This window comes from Triturus cristatus, chromosome 2_2, assembly GCF_964204655.1.
Source record: "Triturus cristatus chromosome 2_2, aTriCri1.1, whole genome shotgun sequence".
NCBI classification, from domain to species: domain Eukaryota; kingdom Metazoa; phylum Chordata; class Amphibia; order Caudata; family Salamandridae; genus Triturus; species Triturus cristatus.
The window spans coordinates 1,164,042,740-1,164,066,325 of NC_140582.1; the positions used below are offsets into that span (position 1 = coordinate 1,164,042,740).

Here is a 23,586-nt window from a genome sequence, read left to right on the forward strand (position 1 = left end):
TAAGGTAGGCCCAACTGTCAACTTAAGCGAAACAAACACAAAAGAGTAATTAATACAAAGAAATGATGATTCTAATGTTAAACTCTCACTAATCCCTTTATATATTAGTATTTTCCTAGCATATAGCGACATTTAAAGCGATAATACTCTCCATTAAGATCCAAACAGGAACGCAAACATCACATTAGCAACATAAATCATGCGATATCTATTACCACATGTACTACTATTAATATGCGTACATATTTTAGTTATTAGAGTTAATTTGCCATGCAAATAGCAATTTCCCACGTGTAATTGGTGTATGTAATTGGTTGGTTTAGTATAACACTCCACTCCGTTAGTAAAATTATAATTAGTAGGTTATATAGTTAGTCTTTTCATGCAAAATAGAGGAGGTATACAAAATTTTGTTCTACCTGCTCCATCAAGGGTATACCTTTGACTCATGGTGCGGTAATGGCGACACACACAACAGTTGGCATGTATGATCCCGGACCCCGAGCGGGCTTGCGCTCCCTCATTTACCCCTTCGGCTGAGCCCGCACTCCGGGGGCATGATACATTGCAACATTGTCCATTGCGTGACGGGTGGCGCCGACACTACAACAGAGACACACACATTAGTTACTGCCTTGGCAAGGCCATAACTTAACCACGCCCAGAGCCCCGGTGTCCCTCATGCATACATAATGACCACATGGACCCACTTAGATAGTTTGCAGAACTGGCTACGGGGACGTGCATCCGGCCTCTTTAATGGCCAGGGTCAAAATGTACAGTGACGCTCGCTTGGGCTGGATGGGTGTGGGGTGAGTGTAAGCCAGCCTTCATGGAGTGGTTGCTGCTGGCAACAACTTGAACAGTGATCACTATTTAAGTGGAAACCGAAAAAACCAACATAACACAAAGCACTGCGAAGCATCATGGTGGTAGCCGAAGCAAGTACAGAGGTCACCCAATATGCAATCAGAAGGGTCCGTGAGTCAAAGTGCATTGATGTCGGGGCACCAGAGCCGAGCGTACTCATGTTAAGTGATTTTCTAGGGTTGTGTCCCTTCAGGATATTCCTGCTGCAAATGCAGTGGGGTGTGTTACACCTGCCTCATCTTCCCCATCATCGTCCCAGGTCTTCCCCACGGCCTGAGGTGACATTGCTGCATGAGCTGTCCACAGCACAAAACTTAATCAGTAAGGGCCCATGAGTTGTGGTGCACTGAGGCAGTGGCACATGAAGAGCTGAGCAGGGTATCAAGCTGATGATGGCATCCACCACAGGTGTGAGCAACTCTGGTAGTCTGGCTGTGGGACTCTTTCGACTCTGGCAGTAGTTGTTTGGAGGTGGTCCTGGTGGTGGTGGCATGGGCCTCCTGCGGTGATGCGTCGACCAGGCAGGTCAGGACTCGATTTGATGTGTGAACCCTGGTGGACCACAGTTGGGGCCGGTGGCAGCGGTCAGCGCAAGGCCACAGACACATGGCATTGAGGACCCCCAGGCCATCGACCCAGAGGCCATCAAATATTCAATCAGACAGGGTCCATGATTTGAGCTGCACAGAGTTAGTCGACCCGGATGCAGTGCGGCCGGCACAGGCACACCCGCAAGAGACTGTGACTTGCAGTGCACTGAGGTAGGGCCACGAGAGCTGAGCGGGTCCTCGTCGATGTCCAAGGTGAATGTCGCGGAGTGTTTTGGGGGACAGTGGAAGCTGTTCTTCCAGAGTATGATGCAGAGGGTAGTACCAAGCAGAAACAGACAATATGGAGTAGATTAATACTACAGACTCCTTTTTACCACCAAGTCAGTATCAGCTACATGATGATGATGAAGACAACCTCCCTGCCATATACTCATATGCCACCAGAGTCCAACCATCGAGTGTCCATGACTTTTGGGGGACACAGAGTCAGTGGCACCAGACCTGGAAGGGGATGCAGTCTGCGATGATGCCTGTACAATGATGTAAACTCTGCAATGGACAAATCAAGACTCAGTTCCAAATGTGTGACCTACAGGACCGCAGTGTAGGCCGGAGGCGGTGCTCAGCATGGGCCCACAGCCACGTGTCGTTGACTTGCGATGCACAGAATAGTGGCAGAATAGTGGCAGTTGTTGGTAGTGTCCGATCACCTCCGTAACGAGGATATTTTTTTCCTCCGGACTGAACCACGTCTTCCTCTTACTCCTCTCCTTGCGTGCAATGATATGAACTCTGCCATACAGAAATCAAGACTCAGTTCCAAATGTGTGACCTACTCGACCGTAGTGTAGGCCGAAGACAGTAGTCAGCAAGGGACCACAGACAGTTGTCGTTCGGATGCTATGCACAGAGTTGGTGGCACCACATCAAAGGGAGTACAGTGATATAAACCCAGCCATAAAGTGTGTCCTCTGCCATTGCATAATCAAGACTCAGTTTCAAATGTGTGACCTACTTGACCGCTGTGTAGGCCGGTGGAGTACGTCAACGAAAAAGGAGTGATACGGGCCTGTCTCGAGGAGGACATCGATGGTCTGAGGAGGCTGCCAAGGTTGACTGCCTCAGGTTTGGAGCTTTGCCAGGCACGTGGTGGGCCCTTTTTGACACATGCCGGTGTCGGAAGGTAAGCGATGTGGCTAGTTGTGCTGGGGTGGGCAAGACGGGTCTGGGGACCTGCGGCCTGCGGTGCGGCAGGCGCACATGGTCGCAGGCACCGCCGCTCACGTCGTCGGCCTTGTGGCGTGCTGGGAGTCGCCGCCCTGGCAGACACGTTGGCCATTCCGGAAGAGAACCATGCCCAGAGCTACAGGCTTTTTATTCACACCTCTACGCTGGCCTGGCATATGCCTAGCCAGCCCACTCTGCTCACGCTTACAAGGGGGGGACATGATGAGCTACTTTCCGCGCTCTTCCCCACTGCCTGGGGTAACATGGTTGCATCCATTGTTCACTACGCTCCAGACACCAGCAGTATATGTTGACATGGGCAAGTCTGTGGTCTGCATACTGCAGTCTGGCCAGTGCATCCACTTCACACCTGGCATTGTGTACATTCTCATTCATGGGTCACTTGCCTCCTTCGCACATGCATGGTTCCCACCTCTCCCCACATTCTGCAATTGTGTGGCTGAGGTGCCATGCCGTTGATGGCTCGTGAACATGGCTTGCTCAGGTCACCACAGTAAGTTGTGCTGTCGTGTCTGGTAGGTGGGCATGTTGTTTGGCATGTTGTGTGTGAGTTTGTAACATGTGCATTCCCAGAGTTGTGAGTTGCATGATTGTGAAGTTGAGGTGTGTGGTGTGTTCATTTGCACTGCATTCCCATAGGTGCCAGCCTCAAAGCGCTGGTTGATGATGGATTGTCTGAAGATGAAGGAATTATGCACACTGCATGGGTAGTTGACGACGACATTGATTAAGGCTCCACGGTGGTCCACTATTGTCTGCACATTGATGGAATAAGTGTGCTTCCTGTTGCGGTAATTGTGTGCAGTGGTGGCAGGGGGCACGAGTAGTACATGTGTGCAGTCGATTGCCCCCAACACGTGCGGGAAGGCAGCTATGGCGTACAAGCCTTTCTTGGTTTCCAGCTGTTCCTGCGCAGTGGGTGGGAAGTGAAGGTATTGGGGTACCAAGCTGATGATGGCATCCAAGACAGGTGTGAGGAACTTGGTTAGGGTTGGCTGTGAGACTCCTCCGACTCTGGCAGTTGTTGGTTGGAAGGTCCCAGATGCCAACATGTGCAGCACAGCCAGCAGCTTTGTCTGCGGAGGGATGTTGGTTGTCCACTTTTTTAGTACCGTCAGCCTGTGGGCAATGATGGTCAGGATGCATAGGATGGTTGTCCTTTTGAGCCTGTAGTGGGAAATGACATCCTCTGGTGTTAAGTCTGTGAGGCAGGTGCGTTTTCTGAAGGTCAAATGTCTTTGTTTGCGCTGCCTCCGTGGTGGCTTGGGGGCGGCGGGAGGGGTCTGGGCGGTGGTGGCGGGCCTGGGGGTGGTGGCGGTGGGTGTTGTGGCCCTCTTGGGGCTCCGAGCTGCATGATGAGTAGCTCCATGGCATCTGTTGTTCTTCAGGTGTGGCTCTGGGCTGGGCATCCTTTATGGTGCAGGGTGTCGTCCGACTCAACACCAGGTCGGAGCAGGTGTTAAATCCCTGCTGATAACGCGCCTTATCGCATGTTTTGTGAATTTATCGCCGATCTGGCTGGTCGTTGAGAATGTTGCGAAGTGGTGATGTTGCGGCTTTTTACACGGGAACGCCTACTCTGCATCTCATTAGCGTTAGTTGCCGGTGTCATCTGTGGCGATGTTTTTTGCGGCTGCTATCGCCGGAAAACTGGTGATGTTGGCTGTTAGCACGAGCTTGTGAATAGTGAAATGAATTTATTGCCACTTTGGCAGCGATAAAGTGTCGCTAACTCGGCGATAGGTCCTTAAGAATATGCCCCTCAATGCCAGGGCTCACATGAAAACATAAAAAAAATCACATTACAAGCGCGAAAGCAAGCAGAGCTTTAAATCTTCCTTTGTAAAAAATTATTTTCAGTCTATTTGCACTAAAACCAAACATTACTTTGTACAATACCCCCCACAAAAAAACGGCCTATTTGTGAGCATTAAACTCCCTCACGTACTATCCCTGTTTAGCTGCTCTGCAACAATTATTCAACTAAAAGCAAAATGTACATATGCAGATATTGCAACATATAGCCTAGCCTTTCACAACCAAGCCTTAATTTGTACAACATTCAATGCCGAGGCTCACATAAAAAAAAATTTAAAAAAATCGCATTACCACCGCAAAAACAAACAAAACATTAAATCCTCCTTTGTAATAACATTACTTCTTTCTATACCCCCCAACAAATAGCGGACTATTTGTGAACAGTACACTTGCCCACGTACCCATGTATTATCCCTGTTTAGCTGCTCTGCAACTATCATGCAACTAAAAGCTACATTTAAATATGCCGCTATTGCAGCATAGAGCATAGGCTTTCACACCCAGCCCTGCAGACAAATTAGTTATTTATTTGGAGACCAAAAAAAACAAAGGTGGTCGATTTGGAAAGTTTTTCCTTCATGTACTATCACTATTTTATTACTCTGCAATAATTAAGCAGCTAAAAGCTACATTTGGATATCCTGATATTGCAACATGAAGCAAAGCCTTTAACCACCAGCCCTTAATTTGTAAAACATTCATTGCAGGAGCTCACATAAAAACGAGAAAAAACAACAGTGTACAACCGCGAAAGCAGAACTTGAAATGCTCCTCTGTAATAAATTATTTTTAATCTATTGGCACATAGATCCAAGATTACATCTTTCCATACAAAAAAACAAAAGTAGGAACATTTGACTTTGCCACATACTATCCCTGTGTAGCTGCTCTGCAACAGTCATGCAACTAAAACCTAAATGTATATATCCCGTTATTGCAACATGAAGCTAAGCCTTTCACCACCAGCCCTTAATTTGTAAAGCATTAAATGCCGGGGCTCACATGAAAACCCCCCCAAAAAAACGTTACGCCCGTGGAAGCAAGCAGAACTTTAAATCCTCCTTTGAAATAAATTATTTTCAATCTATTGGCACATAAATACGAAATTACATCTTGCCATACCAAAAACAATAAAAGCGGACGATTTAGGAACATTTCACTTTGCCGCGTACTATCCCTGTTTAGCTGCTGTGCAACAATTATGCCACTAAAGGCTATATTGACATAGGCTGCTATTGTAACATGAAGCCGAGCCGTTCACACCTAGCACTTCATTTGTAAAACAATAAATGCCAGACCTTAAATAAGAGCCCAAAAAAAAAACATATTACAAATGTGAAAGAAAAGAACCATTTAAATCATTAGTCGTAAAAAAATTTATATTTTATGTTCTAAAGGCAAAAGTAAACTAACATAATACTTTTTATTTGTACTATGTTATTTAAAACAAGCATAAATAGGAAATATAGCAACCTGTATTAAAAAATATTTTTTGTAATGCAAATACTATTTCCGTTAATATAATACATATAACAAAGCCCCTCACACCCAGCCCTTACATTTTAAAACAATAGATGCCAAACCTTAAATAAGGCCCTACAATATAAAAACACATTAGAAACGCAAAAAGACACTAACATTTAAGTACGCCTTTGTAAAAAAAGATTTTCTTTCAGGTTACAAACGGTAAAGCAAACAAACATAATAATTATTATTTGTAGTACATTATTTACAATCAGCATACAGCGCAATAAATACCACATCTAACACGCCGTATTACAAGCAATTGTATTGTAATACAAAAACGAATTACATAATCTAAGACATATTTCACGCTTCAATAAGAACACTACATATAATGGGGGGGGGGGAAACGGCACATTCGGAGACGCAATGTTTTAAAAGCAAGTTAAATACCAAAAACAAGACTTCGTATTATTACACAAATACTGTTTATAAAGAACAATACTTGAAAACACCTCACACACACAAGAACGCAAACAAAAATAAATTAAAAAACAGAAGTACACTTACTAAACCATTACCCACAATACAGATAGTAATGCCTTCGAAAACAAAGCCAACAAAAGCCATTAAAAAAATTAGACGAAAAGCAATGCCTTCCAAAACAAAGCAAACCAAATGCATTGAAAAACTTAGACGAAAATCAATACCTTCGAAAATGAAGCAAACCAAATCCATGGAAAAGTCGGAGGCAAACAAAATCCATAAATAAAAAAAATTGTACGACGGAATGCAATGCCTTCGGAAACTATCCGAACCAAAGCTAGGAAAAAAGTAAGAGGAAATCATCATATATTTAGAGCAACAAAGTAATACGAGTAAAGGGGCCAATAGCTATAGGCGTGAACAACTCTCCAGAAGAAGGGACTTTAGAACACATTTCACCAACCACAAGTTAGACAGTTTAAGTGGCACACGAAATAACAAATAGAAACTACGGAAAAAAGAGGCGGTTATGAACATTGTATAGTGTATGCAGCCTCTCTCGACGAGACAGCGCATGCGCTGCCTAGGCGAGACCTAAGAAGGAATGTACTCATGGTGGGTGGCCAGGTGCGATTTCAGTCCCTGCAGGAGGGGCACCAAAGTTAGCGCATACATGCCAAACTCCCCCGCCTTCTCATCCAGGTACTGACAAGTGAAAACAAAAGGGACCCCCTGCTGCCTCATTTAATTCACTCTCAACAGCAAGGGCACCAAATTTCTCTCCGCTCACACCCATGGTGCTATTTTAGCAAAGGCGGGCTGTGCCTTCATGCAAGCATCCGATTCCTCGATGGGTTTCTGCCGACAGAGAATGGTCATGTGTGACTCGGAGTATGCACTGCCGGTAACCTGCTCCTGCTCCTGCAGGCCAGTACACACCATTTTTGTCACGCTCTCTCTGCCCACCATAGCCATTTCTCTGTCCTCCTGACAGATAAGAAAAAAGATCTATTTTTGCATTTCTGATATCAGGCCTTACAGTAGCAATTGCAAGTCTAGTACATGACAATAGACCCGATTATGGCCTCGTTCTCAATAGAAGTCAGTGGAAGAAATGTATTCTCCAGATTATGTTTTTTTGAATCTCCTACTTTCCTCCTCAAAAGATTCGGCATGTATGTTAGCGCTAGGGGTGGCAAAATGGCAGCCGCCTCTCACTGCCACCAGGTTCTTTTTGATGTATGTGGCTCCCTTGTTATCACCACCCATGAAGGTAGCAAGGGGCTTATTTATGAGAACCCTGCATCACATTTGCACCACGTAAAGTGCTACATGCGTGACGCAGGGCTCTCATATAGATTTATGAAGCCACACGAAGCCAACCTGCATGAATAAGGCGACGCAGCAATGTGTGCCCGAGAGGCATTTCATGGTGTTGCGGTGGGTTTTCCCACGTAACACCCATGGAATTTGACTCTGCCCCAGATTTATAAAAACATGTACACCTGGAGAAGCGCCAAATCAGTACGCCTCCTGAGCTGAGGCATAACGAGGAGAACTAATGTCATTTCTTTGTTTTTCCTCTTTCCATGTGTGCTCAATTCCGCAGCAAACATAGAAAGAGGAGAAAAACGCCTCTTAGGATTGTTTTTGTGCAGGAAGGGGGACCTTCCTGCACAAAAACAATCCTGCTTGCAATGGAGGCACCCTTGCTCCATGGTGCAAGGTAGCCTATGTCGGCACTGGGCTGCCGAAACGGCACCAGCGCAGGCAGAAAGGAGAGGAATGCACCGTATTGCTTAAATACGGTGCATTAGTTCCCTTCCAGTTTGGCATAGGGCAGCACAGCAAGCTGCCTTGTTGCGCTGCCCTACGCAAAAATGCCATAAATGAGGCCCACAGTGGCGTTACAAATGTGCCATTGCTGCGGGTCTCTATGATCCCAGATCACTTTGACAACACTGGTGGGCCAGTAACAACGACAATAGCCATGCGTCTGACGGTGTCTGCGTGTTCCCTGTGAAGAGCTGATATCACACGGTGAGCACCTGGTGAGGGGAAACCCTTAGAAAGGGTTGGTTTCTGACTTGGGTTTTGGAAGCCCTGCACCCCTGGGTTCCTGTCAGGGTTATGTATCCTCCCCAGGACACAAGAGGCGGGCTCCGAAGCCTTTATTTTTGCATTCTGATAGGGGTATGGGAAGCTTCTTTCGGCCTGATGATGTCAAATCCTCGTATAATATTGCCCCTTGGGTAATGGTGATACCTCTTATTATTGTGGAAACCAAGCGCTTGGTGGTAGCCAATCCTGGCGCATGCTGGCGCTAGTATCTTTATGGTAATTGTTGGTATCCAGAGTGTGATGGTGATCACCCGTGGCATAACGCTTGCTCTGTTACTGGCTCTAAATCTTGGCATATTATGGGCATCTTGGGCACATTGGTGTCCAACCCAGGCATAATGCTGGCCTGGCATAGCTGTGGCCATTTTTGATATATTGTGGCATCCGTGGCAAATTGGTACCAACCTCAGAGATCATCGTGGTGGAATTCCTTTCCTTTGCAGAGGAATTCATGTCATGCAATGGTGAACCATTCACTGACATAAAAGGCTGGTTAGGCAAATGAGATTTTTTTAAATTTTAAAATTTTAAGTTTATTTATGCAAAATAAGAAGCTGGTGTCTAGCAATGTAGCCTGAGTCTTTCCAGAAACTGACAGCTGAAGTCTGGGGAGCAAGCTTAGCATTTCTAACATGCATTAAAAGCTGCAATAGGAGTTCTAATTCGTGCTGAGTTTCAGAGGCTTGCTGATAATATTTTTATGGTGAAGTTACAGAGACAGATGTTGATGCAGCTGTTATTTGGTGACTACTGAAGGCATTTAATCATCTTTATTGATGACGGCTTCTGAGGCCTGAGATTGTCAGTCCTGCCTTATTTTTAAATATTCTACCCTGTGTCTTCAGAGCAGACATTTAGTTATAAAATATTACTGGGAACCTACTTGGAAGTAAGTACATGAGGGAATAAATGAAGGGAAGTCAAATGTAGAAGTGGAGAAATATGTACTATACATATAAAAAATAACAGTTAATGTGAAAATGCATATCCGGAGTTTTTATCTGTTTTTTACCTGTCTGTGATATATATGGCTTTTAAACAAAATGTTGTGAAAAAGAGTTAAAATGCACTCTTAGTTCACCATTCATGAGGTGGGTGAACCCCAACACCCCCCAGGAAGGTCATGCATGATCAACACACCATCGAGTGTTGGAAAATTGTTTGAAAATCACTTTAAATCTTATTTCTTTTGGCCATTTAGGAATGTATTATGCTCTAAAGTGCACTATTTTATTCTCATGGTACAATCCTTCGGGAGCAAGTTGGCTTGCTGTCTTATTTACCAATCTGGGCATGTATTTAGAACCCACCACAACAGACATACATCCTTGAAGTATAATTGAGTCTCAGCAAGAAGGTTGGAGCTCCCAACCCAAAACTACAAACTGTTGATTAAATCCCAACCAGTACAAGAGGGTGGGATAGCAGCATCTGCTTTGAGTGATGAATTCTGACGGTTGTATTATGGAACCCCACATGCATTTACCCTACATGCCTTTACAATGCAGTCACTACCCCGACTGCGATGTTACCATGCATTACTTTAGCATGCAAGTCATTGCAATGACTTGGTTTAGGGGGCGCTGGACTTTGGAATAGTATAAAATACTATTCCAACTCCAGTCTACGCAATAGTAGGGGCTTAAAAATCTAACACCTGTCCAACAACGCACCTCCCTACAGCAAGTCGTTGTAACGACTTGCGGGTTAAAGTAACGCAGGGTAGTGATTGCGTTGTAAAGGCTGGTCGCAGTCGGGACTGCAGGGTAAAGGATGTTTCCCGATTCTAAAACACAACAGCAGAATTCATTAAGTTTAGAGTAACTTCCTATTAGCTGCTTCTATTCCTTAGCACTTAATAGACAGTGCCAATGACATTTTCATTTACATTTGCACTGAACCATTCTATTTATAGTGCAGGAGAAGCTCATGAGTATTTTATGGTGAACTAATTTCCTCGATATCCTCAAAATCCAACTCTTACTTCTATGTCTCTTTTTTCTCCCTCCAGGATCTGCTCTGAGTAGTTGTAAAGATGTACAATACCTCCTGCTGCACTTTCCATTTCTGTTTAAATATGTTTTTTATAGATCTCCCTAACCATTTCAAATAATGATCTTGTTCATACATAGCTTCAAATTACTTTTCAGCAAATCATGTCACATTCTCACTGAAGCATAAATACTATGCCTAGGCTGTAATCACAGACACTGGGAGAGGATGTGGCATTATGGTCGGGCACGCTGACTTTAGAACTGGAGAACCAGGTTTAAGTCTTGGCCTCGTGTAATGTAATTGGAGCTCATATAAAGTGCTCCAATACCTTTGGGTTGAGTTTGCACTATATGAAACTGCAAAAAAAGTATATATACTGCTGAACCTTAAATGACCTTTGTTCAATATTCCTACAATGAATCAATTTGGCCAAAATATTTGATATTTGATGTTTACATTGATGAAAGGGTTACTTTTCAAGGAATGTTCTGAATTAAACAGAACATAATAACTAGGGACGTTGGACAGGTCTTTTTAATGTCAGCAAGATTTAAAATTTTACTTTAGTATAATTCACGCCAAAGCAAAACTAATTGTAAGGAGATTTGTGAACAAACTCTCCATCCCTATAAAACCAGGTTCTGTTACCCCTGCCTAAAATATGATGTTACAGTGCTGTAATGCAGTTTTGTAGAAATGATTGTACTTAGGAAGGCCGAATCCACCATAAGTTAAATTAAGCTGAATTTCCTTCTTGCTGAGGTTCATGTGTTTTCTTTCTTCCAGATGGAAATTCTGTTTGCTTATTTGCAAGAATTGTTTCCCAAACTATCTGCATCTGGAGACAGGGGTGAAGGAAAAGTCATGTCCTGTGGGATTAACAACACCATAAATCGGAAATAACAAGGTATATTTTACATTTGTTTCTCTTTTCATATAGATATTTCATACATATATTGACTAGTCTGCGATAGCTTAAAGAATTATGTGGCGATTTCCACCTAAAAGTGGATTAAATTACTTCATAGTTTGAATTAAGAGCACTGAATTCATCTCAAGTGAACTCTACATCCTCCAGTCTCATGTATTGCTTGCTTGTCAAGTTGATCACTTTCATTTCCCCTTCATTTCAGTAATGCCACTAATGCTCCATGCCATATATTTAATTAAATCAACAATTTTAAAATCTATAAAAGTCAAGGTATACAACTCTTAGCAATCCGGCACCAGTATAATTTGGTAGAAATGCAGCCGAAACACCCATTTCACAAACACAACCACCATAAGAGAAAACAAATATTTACAATACATGCTGCTACATAGAAACTTAACACTAGTATATTAGAAACTATGATAGAAATTACCTTATTAATGTAACTAAGCTACTGAAATCATGTTGCTGTAGATTAATAATGAAGATAGACTAAATATAAAACTAATCATGTACTCATACATCAACTAGCCCTCAGACACCAACAACCAGCATATCTTCACATTGCCATAAATAAATCCGGAAGTGGCAAAAATATCATAGCAAAGAGGTTCTATTTCTGGAATCAAAAAGATTCAAACTTCAATCATCAGCAGTAAAATATTTTTCTGGTAGTCATTGAGCTGATGATTACACCATCAATTCCATTTTTGGCGATCACATTTTCATAACCACGCCTACCCGTAAAATCTCACACTGCAGATGAGCATTCGTAAAAACGTCCCCAGATTGACAAAGCCACTTTGAGGTCATAGAGCCAGTGATTGGCAAAATCACAGAGGGTAAGAACACAAAATGACTTTTTATCTACTAAATTCGTTTTGTGATTCAGTAAATGGTACTTATTCGCAAAATGGGTTTGGAAATGCATAAGAATTCACTATAGGGTGTATTTAGGGTGTTCCTTCAAAATTGTAATTTACCAGGCAAAGTACCATTGTTTTCAACCATAATCCTGTCGCAAAGCATTGAAAAGTTACAGAATCCTGATTTGGGGTGGTAAACCATTCGAAAAATTCTGGATTGTTAATGTTAAAAAAAAGTTTGTTGGGGATTAGGCATTGATCCAGGGAACCACTGCCAACTCTCAAACAAACGTATTTAAAAAGAAACATGTTTCCTTTTAAACACAACCCTTTTTTGTTTTAAGGAAAACGGGCTGCATTTTTAAAAACATGTAAAAAGTGAGCACATATCTTTGATGACCACCGATTGGAGTGATTTCCAATTTGCAACCTATCTCATTAATAATAATGAGAAAAGTTGGACTGCTACCTACTCCAAATGGGAACTTTGCAAAGTGACCTATGGTACATAGGTCAGTTCACGCAATTCTATTCCATTTGCAAAATGTCAGTGCTCAAGTTGCGACCACTTTTTACAAATAGAATTTTAAGGATATCTGGCAAATCCCAGACCACTCTTGCAAGCTATCTACTATGTCAATATAAATCGCCTATCAGGAGACCAGATAAGAAGACCAGAACATTGATGGACTGCAGGTTTGCAATGCAAACACACTCATGTGAAAAGTAAATCCTCCTGAGGAAGGTGAGAGTACAAGTAACAAGCATTTGCAATGCAATAGGTCTCGCAGTTACGCAACTTTGAGCTATTGACATTGTAAATGACAATGCCTTTTAATTTTTTTTCTCGTTTTTAAAACAAATAAAAGGCATTCTCATTTATAATGCCCAATAGCCTAAACTCGCGTAAATGCGAGACCTATTTTATTGCAAATGCTTGTTTAATCTGCTTGTCTGCATACTGAACTGTTTTTCAGTTTTTAACCTTCGTAAAATTACATGTATAGGTTTTAAGTATTCTTACTTTTTTACAAAAAGGCTATTGTTCAGTGTTTCCCCCCACCAAACTCCACTGTGACCAGAGGCGCAAGTAGAGCCAAATTTCTAGGGGGGTGGGAGGAGTCCTACTAAAAAAAAAATCTGGATGGGGGGCTGATTCTTCCAGCAATATGAAGAGTGGAGATGCAGGGGCTCTAAGAAGGGGTAAAAACACAAGAAAGCCTCTTTCACAAGTAAATGGTCTTTTAAAGACCTGTGAAGTGCTCGGGTGCGGCTGTGTATGTGCCCGGGAAGCTGTGTCACGACGGGAGGGGTGGTGCTGAAGCCTTTTATCCCGATGTTACTTGTACTATACATGGAATTATGGTCTGATTGCTGTACCAGGATTTTGACTGTATACTATCAAGTCTTTGATTTATCTGTTCTGTGTCCACCTCCTTCCAATTATGCTATTGCTACACCACAAGACTCTTCTTGTATACCTTTGCAGGTGTTCCCAGTCTAGCAGGTGTCCCTTCCTCTTCTTGCGCTGTTCCTGCCCTGGAGAACGGCTGCTTTACAATGATTCTAATTGGATGAGTTGTAGGCTGCCACTGCTTATATTCAGAGAACAACATTTTTCTTTTTTTTATCACTCCATAGGTGTGTGTGTATCTTCTTGTTTGGTCTTCTGTATGCTGCTTCCCCATCCCAACCCCACCCCTTGCGCTCTCTACGTCACAACACGCTGCTTGAGTTGGTTCCCACACACCTCCCTGCCTCACTTGGCTTTAAAAAAAATATATTTTATACTCCTCCCCCAACTGTGGCTCAGTAGGCAAAGTGTCCTGGTACGGAGATTAAAGTGCGATTAGATTAGCAGATTACACTTTTGAAGGCCCTGCAGGGCTGGTTCAGCTGTTCATCTGTCTGAGGTAGACAAGAAGTAGCACGGAATCGGACAACAGGACCGGATCTTCAAGATCCCAGTCAGGCAGTGCTAACTACAGTGTAAATAGTCAAGACGTCATTATTTCATTGTCTGCATTCTCTCCTTGTGCCACTCCTGTTGTCTCTCGCTTTCACAACCTGTCTCTCTCCCGCTGAGCTGCCGCTTCCTGCCTCTCTTCATTTCCTTCTCCCTGGCTTGGACGGAGCCTCAAAGACTCGTAACCTGGAAGCTTTTTTTCTCCGCTTTGCCCTTCTCACCCAGACAAGAGTTTGAGAGGCAGGCAGGCAGGCGGGCACGTCTCCTGCTGAAGCATGCACAGCGCATATCTCGTCGGACAGCCCTCCCTCACAGGCAGGGTATACCACACTACCATTGCAGGTATTGTACGCCCTATCAGTCGCTGGATTCAGATTCAGTGTCACATCCGGTATTGTGTCCCTCTAACCCTGGATTCAGATTCCTGACATTACAACTGCAGGTATTGTGCGCCCCATTGTTTGGTTCAGATTCCATAGTGTCATACACGGACAGGTACTGTGACCCTCTAACCCTGGATTTAGATTCCTCACACACCTTAGTGTTTGAGCCAAAAATGGAATTATGTGTGTGCCGCACGTGCGCAGCTAATGAGCACTGGAATGGGGAATATCGTGCTGCCTGTTTTGATGTCCACAACTCCGACTCGGGCGCAACCTGTGTGATCTCTAATTAACGAATCTCACCTTAGCACTAATTAACAGACTCGCTCTTGCTCCTGCGTTCAGATACTCGCCTGAGGTCGGATTTCTACCTTGCATACCACTTCAGCTCAAGTGCTTAGACAACAGAGGCATATCTCGGGAACAATCGAGGTTCCGCGCGGCGGGACGGACCCGGAGGAGGTATTTCTTGTATTGATTTTATGACCTGAGTGGAAACGCGATCTGCGGTTTGGCTGCAGCTGGGTGTGCTAGCGGGGACACGCTGCAGTTATAAAGGAGGTGGGCTTAACAAAAGCAGCGTTTCACACAGGGAGAGATTTCAAAAACGCCTTTTCTTTGTAGAAGCAGGATAACGTGCGCAGCCAGGACAGGGGGTCTGTCAATGGCCGCACGGCGCAATGCAAAAAATAAACATGCGCCGCCATTGCCAAAGCCCCTGTCCTGGCTACGCAAGTCGTCCTGCCTCTGCAAGGACATTAACTCGCAGGGAAAACAAGCGTGAGGGAATGAAAATGAACCATAGTGGAGGGTATAAATGCACAATTATAGTTGCCAACATATAAAAACAAGGCGGTACCCTATTCCGTGGTGGAGCTTGTGGCGAGCTGCATCGGTGCAGTGGTGGTATTGCTTGTAGAGTGTGGCGGCCGAGACGTGGCGCTGCAACGTCTGTGAATTCTGTAGGCAAGGTGAAGAGGTCGCGAGGGACCTCCGCACACTGGCAGGAGGAGGAAGGCATGAAGCATGTCGGTGCTGGGGAACTGCTGCCAGGGCTGGCTGTGAGCAGCTGCAGTCGCACAAACACGCACAAAGCACCGAGGCAACCACAGGTAGTGTGCGTGCAGAGTGAGCACGTTGGAGGCAAAACAAAATTAACTATTTGAGTGCGGCGCTGGTGGAAAAAACAAGGAAGTAGTCCCTACATGACTACATAACACCGAGCAGCGGACCGAAACTGTAGTTAGTCGGTGCTGCTTCCTGCAAAAGGGAAGCAAACCGGAAGTGATACAACGGAACTCAAGCCAATGAAAATCCTTCTAACAAAAAAAATACCAGAGTTAACAAATAGAAAGCAGCAGCAGAAACTACTGCCAATAGGCGGAGTTTCACCTACCACATCAAATTACTTAATGCCTCGTAGAGGCAGCGCATGCGCTGCCCTTTGCGAGACCTAAAAAGGAGGGTCAGGGAAAGGATTGCACTTTGGGGCTACAAAAATGAACAATGCATTTGGAGCTTCATACTCAGCTAGGACACTACCCCAAACTTTACTCCTCAAAACACTCTGGCTCACACTCAATAAATATACCTCACCGCATGACAGAGGTCAGCCTATTATGCACACTGTGTTACTGAGCCACTGAGTCTAAACACAAAGAGCTTCCCATAAACATATGTCTGTAATTTCAACAAGTCATTCTTCTTTTAAAGCATCATAGGGCACACCATGTCTCCTGTTCCTAGACACAATAAGATACACAATCACAGAGTAATGTCTGCAACATCACTAAGTTCACCCTTGCCTTAGGGGCCTTCAATGGCACACATTATCATCAGAAAACGCCCACACACACCTATTCGTTGACCGGATAATCGTATTGGTTCAGGAAAAGACTATCTCACTTGTGAAAGAGGTTAAAAAAGAGTATAAACACTCATATCATGAAGTTGGTGGAGTCCTGGCTTCTTTCTTAGGAAGAAAATTGTCAGCCAGCTACAGAGAAGTATGAACTTCACAAATCGTTCTACTTTGTATGGGATCTCACATTAAGAGTCACCTCATACTTCAAACATTTTCTGGATTCTAGGTATGATGTGGCCATCCCAGATTCCGTTACAGTCTCTGCAAGTCTCTGCAAGCATGAAAAGACACAGACAATTGTGTCCAACTAGGAGTCTTCTGTACATTCACACACCATATTGCATCTGAATATGACACTTGTACTCGTGATCCCCCTTCCAACAATAGGTTGCAGTGTTTACTCCTTGAAGACATCGCTGATGACACTACCACAACCCAGTTAAAAGGGAGCAGAGCAAATACAACAGGACACTCATCTGTCAAGCAGACTATAATGGTGCTCACACTTACTGGCTTTATCAGTAATATGATTGAGTGATTTTCAGGCCATGATAACTGTGGTCCAGGACTGGAGGAGGTAAGTGCACCAGTGTGAGAGAGTTCTCATTTGTTGTTACTGCCCTGACCTGCCCTTGTTGTCCAACTACTCCATGGCCCTCTGGTGAAACAAAGTGATATAAAGTGACTTATTAGAAAGAATTTCAAAGTATTTTAGGAACTTATTTTATTTTATTAGAAGAGAAGCATGTGACCAGAGATGCCTGGCCAAAACACGAGACTATAAAAGAATGCAAGGTGCCCAAAAAACAGGAGTTGATGGAAGTATGGGAATAGGGCAGAATAAAGAGCCACCAGGGGATTGGAGTGTGCTGAGCTCCCATTGCCTCATTGACTCGCTCGAAGATGTACTTCTCAGGAGCATTGTTTCAATAGCATCATCGATAAAAGAATTTGTAGGGAAACATTTTAAAAACAAAAATGTGTGCGAGCCTCTTACTTTTCCCATGATGCGGATTGATGGTGCCCCTCACCACAGGCCCCTCACCAATGAAAGGGCATATGGGATAGGAACACGATGTGTTGAAGCTAGTTTTAGATTTTGCTGTTTTTGTTGAGCCACGTATATCTTTTTCCTCTTGTTTCCACATGCTCTGTCTGCTTCGTAAGAACTTCAAGTGGATTCCCCCTTGTCCCCTGAGTCCAGGAAAACGGTCACCCATGCGCTCGTCAGCAGCAGACTCGACCACAGCAATGCACTCTTCGCTGGCACCACCCTGAGACTCCTAAAGAAACTGCGGAACATCCAGAACGCCTCCGGCAGACTCATCCTGAATATACCACGCTGCAGCCATATCACTGGCCACCTGAGAGACCTTCACTGGCTCCCTATCAACAAAAGAATTACCTTCCAGCTCCTCACCCATGCCTACAAAGCCCTCTACAACGCCGGACCTGTATACCTCAACCACTTCCTCTCCTTCTACACTCCCACTAGATGTCTCCGCTCCGCCCAACTGGCCCTGGTCCCATCCCACACATCCGCAAGACCACGGCTGGAGGAAGATCCTTCTCCTACCTCACTGCGAAGACCTGGAACTCCTTGCCTCTGCACCTCCGGCAATCACCATTGCTGCCGCATTTCAGGAAGGACCTCAAGACATGGCTCTTCGACAGAATGCAGACCCTCCCCACCCCCTCAATGCTTTGAGACCCTAATGGGTGTCTAGTCATGCTTTACAAGAAACTTGATTGATTGATTGATCTCACAGCTTCCCCAGATGAGTCCTGCAATATGGAACTATGGGCCCCATTGCTGACTCAATTTTTAATGCCTGTGGCTCCGCTGGTTTTCTATCTACATGGTATGAATCCATTTTGGTACCTATTTTTAAAAAAGCTGACAGGGCTGACCCGGTTTGTTACTGGCCAATATCCCTGCTGGATTCTACAGTGAAAATTGTAGGCCGAGCAATACTGAATAGAATACAAGACTGGGCGAAGAAACAGGCAGTGATAAGTGACCAGTAATATGGTTTTCGCAAGAAGCTAGGCACAATTGAGCAGGGTCTTAATCTTAATATTTTAATGAATAAGTACATTAAAGCTAAAAAAGGACCCCTAGACCATGGCATTCATCGATTTATCATCGGCGTTTGACTGTGTAATCCGTAACAAATTATGGTTCATTTTAGAGGAGATGGGTGTGGAAGTAGTTTTGATTTCTTATTTAAGGCAGCTATATCAAGGGGCAAAGGCGCGGGTTCGTTTTGGGGCAGGAGGGAATGCACTAGACACTTTAAAGTGAGGCGTGGTGTGAGACAGGGTTGTGTCCTTGCACCATTTCTTTTTACATTGTACATAAATAGTTTAGATAGGGTTTTAGTACAGGAATGCAAGGATTTACCAGAAGCTGATAAACGACCTATCCCTGCATTATTATATGCAGATGATGCAGTTCTCATGGCTCGTACATTACAGGGACTTCAAAGGGTTGTAAATAGCTTTGCAAATGTTATGGCGGAGAGGGGCTTGACTATTAATTCATCTAAAACATTTATAATGAATTGCGGGCCAGGGTGTATAAAGCCTAGGACAATTTTTATTGATAAAAAGCAGATTGAAAGCACCAAGACTTTTTCCTACCTTGGAATATTATTTGAACGCACAGGATCATGGGTGGAGGCAGTTAAAATAAGAAGATTATTGTTTATAAGGACATTGACTGCCCTGTCTAATTTTAGTAGGAAATTGGGCAGACACCCGACGGTGGAATTACTAAACATATATAAAGCGAAATGTGTCACTGTAGCTTCGTATGGAGCCGGTATATGGGGGCATGTGGATGTTAACTCCATCCAGGTAGCTGAAAATATTTTTCTGAGGTTTTTACTAATGGTCCCAAACAGTACCTCCTCTTTCATATGCCACGCAGAACTAGGGTTGCTATATCTGGAAGATATTATAAAGATCCAACCGGTCCTGTTGTGGCATAGGGTATGGACAATAGAGGAAATGAAGTTTAATCGTCTGATTCTTACAGATTGTATGGGTCTGGATGGGGTGAAACAAGTCAGATGGTTGCTAAATGTCAAATCGTTTTTATATAATCTGGGCCACCAAGATTTTTATGATGAACCCCTTTCCATGCACACGATAACAAGGAAAGATCTAAAAAAAGAATGTTTACGTTTTTTGAGTGAACAGAGGTCATGTGTGGAAATGAATAAAACAACGGTGCAGGCACATAACCTCATATTAACAACTTTTACATTGCAACCGTACCTAGACCTGATAACACATGATTATGATACATTTTTGTTGATGCGATTTCGTCTGGGTATTTTGCACAGATAAATAAGTTTCCCTGATGTAAATGACTGGTCGAAAGACCTGTGTAATTGCCCATGCGATGATACCTCTGGACAATCAACTATACATGTGGTATTCTTTTGTAAATTTTATTCAGTACAGAGGAAACTATGGATTACCCCTGTTTTAAAAACATTTGGTATGATGCAATGCCGCCCAGCATTCATGGCCCTACAACAGCTAGAGACAGAATTTGTGATAGCTTCTGTAACAACTTTTCTAAAAAATATTTTTAAGTGTAGGAAATCGATCATGATGTAATGAGAAATGAAATAGTGTTTTTTGAATTCGGCCCATTATTCTATTGATAATTTAACTATATGTTTTTAACAATTTTAATATGTTTTTATGTACTTTTATGGTTATTTCTGTAACCGAATAAAGTGTTATTGAATTGAATTGAGTCCTGCACGGTGTTCTCTTCTTAATGCAAGGAACATTGCTTGTGATTCTTGACTGCGATGTGTTATCGAACAATAACATGAACATCCAAACAGGTTTTCTTAAGGCTAAAGCTGAGGATCAGAAGCAGATCAACTCTTGTATGCCCACCTTAGTTAGGCCAACAACTGACTCCAAGATTGGGGATCCCAATGGGAAAGATATAAAAAAAATGGGGGGAGAGGAGAGGTCAGTCTTTGTATCCAGGTGACCGATGCTAAAAAAAGAAGAATTAAATCATATTATTATAATAGGCATCAGCTATATTTTAGCCAGAGAAACCGAGAGACGAGAGGGAACGTGTTACAAATAGAATGGATCTCTGTAGGTTATAGATGTAGGTTTATTTAATTTAGTTACAGGTTACAAGTAATGCATCCTTGCTGCTCAGCCCATCCACTCCAACTGACCACATCCAATCACAAACACTCTCAACATTCTAATGACCTCACACACTGGCTGAGCAGCGGCGGAGAAAACTTCTATTGGGAGGATGCATTATGCTAAAGTCTGTAATCAGAAAGCAGTGGTAAAAGAGGTGCAGAAGCCACAATGAAAGGGGAGCCAGGGGGTAAAAGGAGGACACAATCTATAGGGGACAGAGTGATTTCAACACCCGAAGTAAATGAGCCTGAGAAATGGGAGCAGACTAAGGGAACAACAAAAAAGAAAATCCCAAGACCTGGTAAACCAGAGCAGGGCTTGCCTGAGGTAGGGGAGGCAGCAGGTGTGGAAAGAAAAGAAGCATTGGAAGTTGGAAGGAATTCTGGCAACAAAAAGCATCTCGTAAAAAATACAGAGGAGAGGTCTCAACTGCATTAAAATGAAAAGTTATAATCCCTATATATACTTCAGTGTATTGAAAGGAGGGGAAAAATCAAATAAATTACATCACCTTAATTGATCACGCCCGTTGGAGGCTTTCCAGAAATTCTCATCTTTATGTGATGTCTCTTCAAACATATTAAACAAGTGTGGTGCAGAGAAATGACAAAAGCATAGTTCTATTCCTGATTGGTATTACATTTAATTCAGAGGTCAGAGAAAGATCTTATTAGCGTGAGCATGAGAACTGATAGAGGAACCAATGGTAAAAACTTTTTTCAATAGTCATGAAGGCCTGAGCAAGCAATTAATAAGCTGCGCATTGAGAAGTAATGTAGGCATAGTACTCAAGAGTGCAGCGGGTTTTAATAGAGGAAGCTTCAAAATATTTGTAGAGAATTGAAGAGCCAGCTCTGTAATAATCACTTTGCTTGTTTAAGCTCTTCACAAGAGGGAGATCTTTCCAGGATGTCTAGTGTGGATTAGGTATTGAGATTACCGGGTAACCTAGAGGTTCTTTCCTGGAATATAGAAATGGCTCAACACACAGCTAAAATCATATGTTGCAGACAATAGTATATGTCAATATCTGAAAATAAGCAAAAATACAGTGTCTCCCAAAAGATTCACAATGAGCTTTAATTTCTTAATGATGAAATTTTCTTTATTCTTTCGTTTAAAATTTTCTGATTTTAAAAGCACAGCATGAAGTTCATAGCCTGGAATATACATGGCTTAAAACGGCGAGTAAAGACAGTAGATCGCACTAGTATGTGGGATAAGAATGGTATAATTTACTTCCAGGAAACCTAGTTAGCGGGTGAAAACATGAGCCTAGAAGGGTTTGTCCAATTTAGTAGGGATGTAACAAAAATAAGTTTAGGCCCGTTACTGCTAATTCCCACGAAGTCTGTCAAAGGAGTCAAGTAAATTAGGACTAATTGTGATTGGGTGCTGGCATGTCTGGTAAACCTATATCAATGCTCTGTACCATAGATACACTAATTGTGTTGACTGTTTATGTGAACGGTAGCGATAATAGATATAACCTAAAGCAAATGCAACTTTTCAGTAATGACTGACGTAATCTTGGCGGCTTGTTTCGAAATACCCCTGTAGTTATTTTAAGTGGTTTTAATTTACAACTGTCACCGGTGATGGAAGACGAAAATCAGATGGAAATCCTTGAGGTATATAAGATCCCCTAGGAAATATTTCCTAAATGCTTTTTACAGAGAAATGCTCGGAAAATGCAACATTTTTAATTGAAACCGGCTTTATATGTCTTAATGGCCATTTGGGGGAGGGAATACCAGCGCTCCAAACTTTCATATATGGAAATCAGAAGTGTCCAATAGACTACATGTTTGTTCAAGCTTGTATTTTGTATTTTGTAATAGTCTAACGGTGTTAAGAGGAGGGAATGACCATTGGGGTTTAAAATCAGTACTGTTTCCATTTTCAGCAATAGAAAATGTGTGATACCCCAAAAAACCTCCTTTCCTAAGCGTATGATAAGGTGTGCAGACAGAATATCAGAAACAAAATATCCTTTGAGCAAAATATTGTATATTGTGGTAAAAGCGGTCAAACATTATGTTGGGATCTGTTTGGAATGTGCTTTGAGCTTGTGTGTGAGCTGGTGTAATCTTGTGGGTTCCACTCTAGAATGGAGTGTCCCATCGGTGGCAGTTGCTGCCAGGACCTTGAGGACGTTGGGCCTAATAGACCATACTTATACCCACAATGGCGTGTCTTCCTTTCAGTACCGACAAGTTGTTCTGACGCCTTCGGATTCCCTCATGTGGTGCTCCTGAAGCTGTGCCACACCATATCCAGGTTACTGGATCCTCCTGTTGCTCTCTCCAGATCCCTGGTCTGCTGGTCCTTCCTGCTGTTCGGTGGAGGTGGTGCTGCCCCTTGGGGTGTCACTCCTGGAGTTGCAATCAGTTTTGGGCAAGTTCCGGCTGATTTTCTGGCCGGCGCGCTGCGCCCGCCTCCTTGCCAGTTGGTGTTGTCCTCGTGCGCAACGAAGGCTCGCGCATCATCTCCTGTGCACGGTTCCTGCGCACACTGTTGTCAAGATACCCATTGTTGCTACTCCAGCCTTAAGCTCCTACAACTACAGGTAGTTTAGAGATGAGATTATCCGTAAACAATTAATTGAAAGGACATCCAACAAAAGATCCAAGAGAAATTATTGTCCTCTGATGTTCCCGATTTAGAAACTGCACTCACGTTGGCTAGGAGTATTGAGCACTCCCAATTTTGTATGAAAGAAATGAGTAGTACTATCTCCACAAGCGAAGTCAAACTCTTAAATACCAAACCTGTCTCTAAATCATCAAAAGGATCTGCCACTAGCCCTACTACACCCTACTCCAAAGT

At 43.3% G+C, this 23,586-nt stretch overlaps 1 long non-coding RNA gene across 1 annotated transcript in view; it reads left to right on the forward strand.

Annotated features, from left to right (window-relative positions):
- The window catches only part of LOC146863290 (uncharacterized), a 354,056-nt gene that overhangs the window by 282,483 nt on the left and 47,987 nt on the right, over window positions 1-23,586 (forward strand). The window contains exon 7 of the long non-coding RNA XR_014978589.1: window positions 11,340-11,460. This is a non-coding gene — a long non-coding RNA (uncharacterized LOC146863290). The remainder of the gene's footprint in view (window positions 1-11,339; window positions 11,461-23,586) is intronic.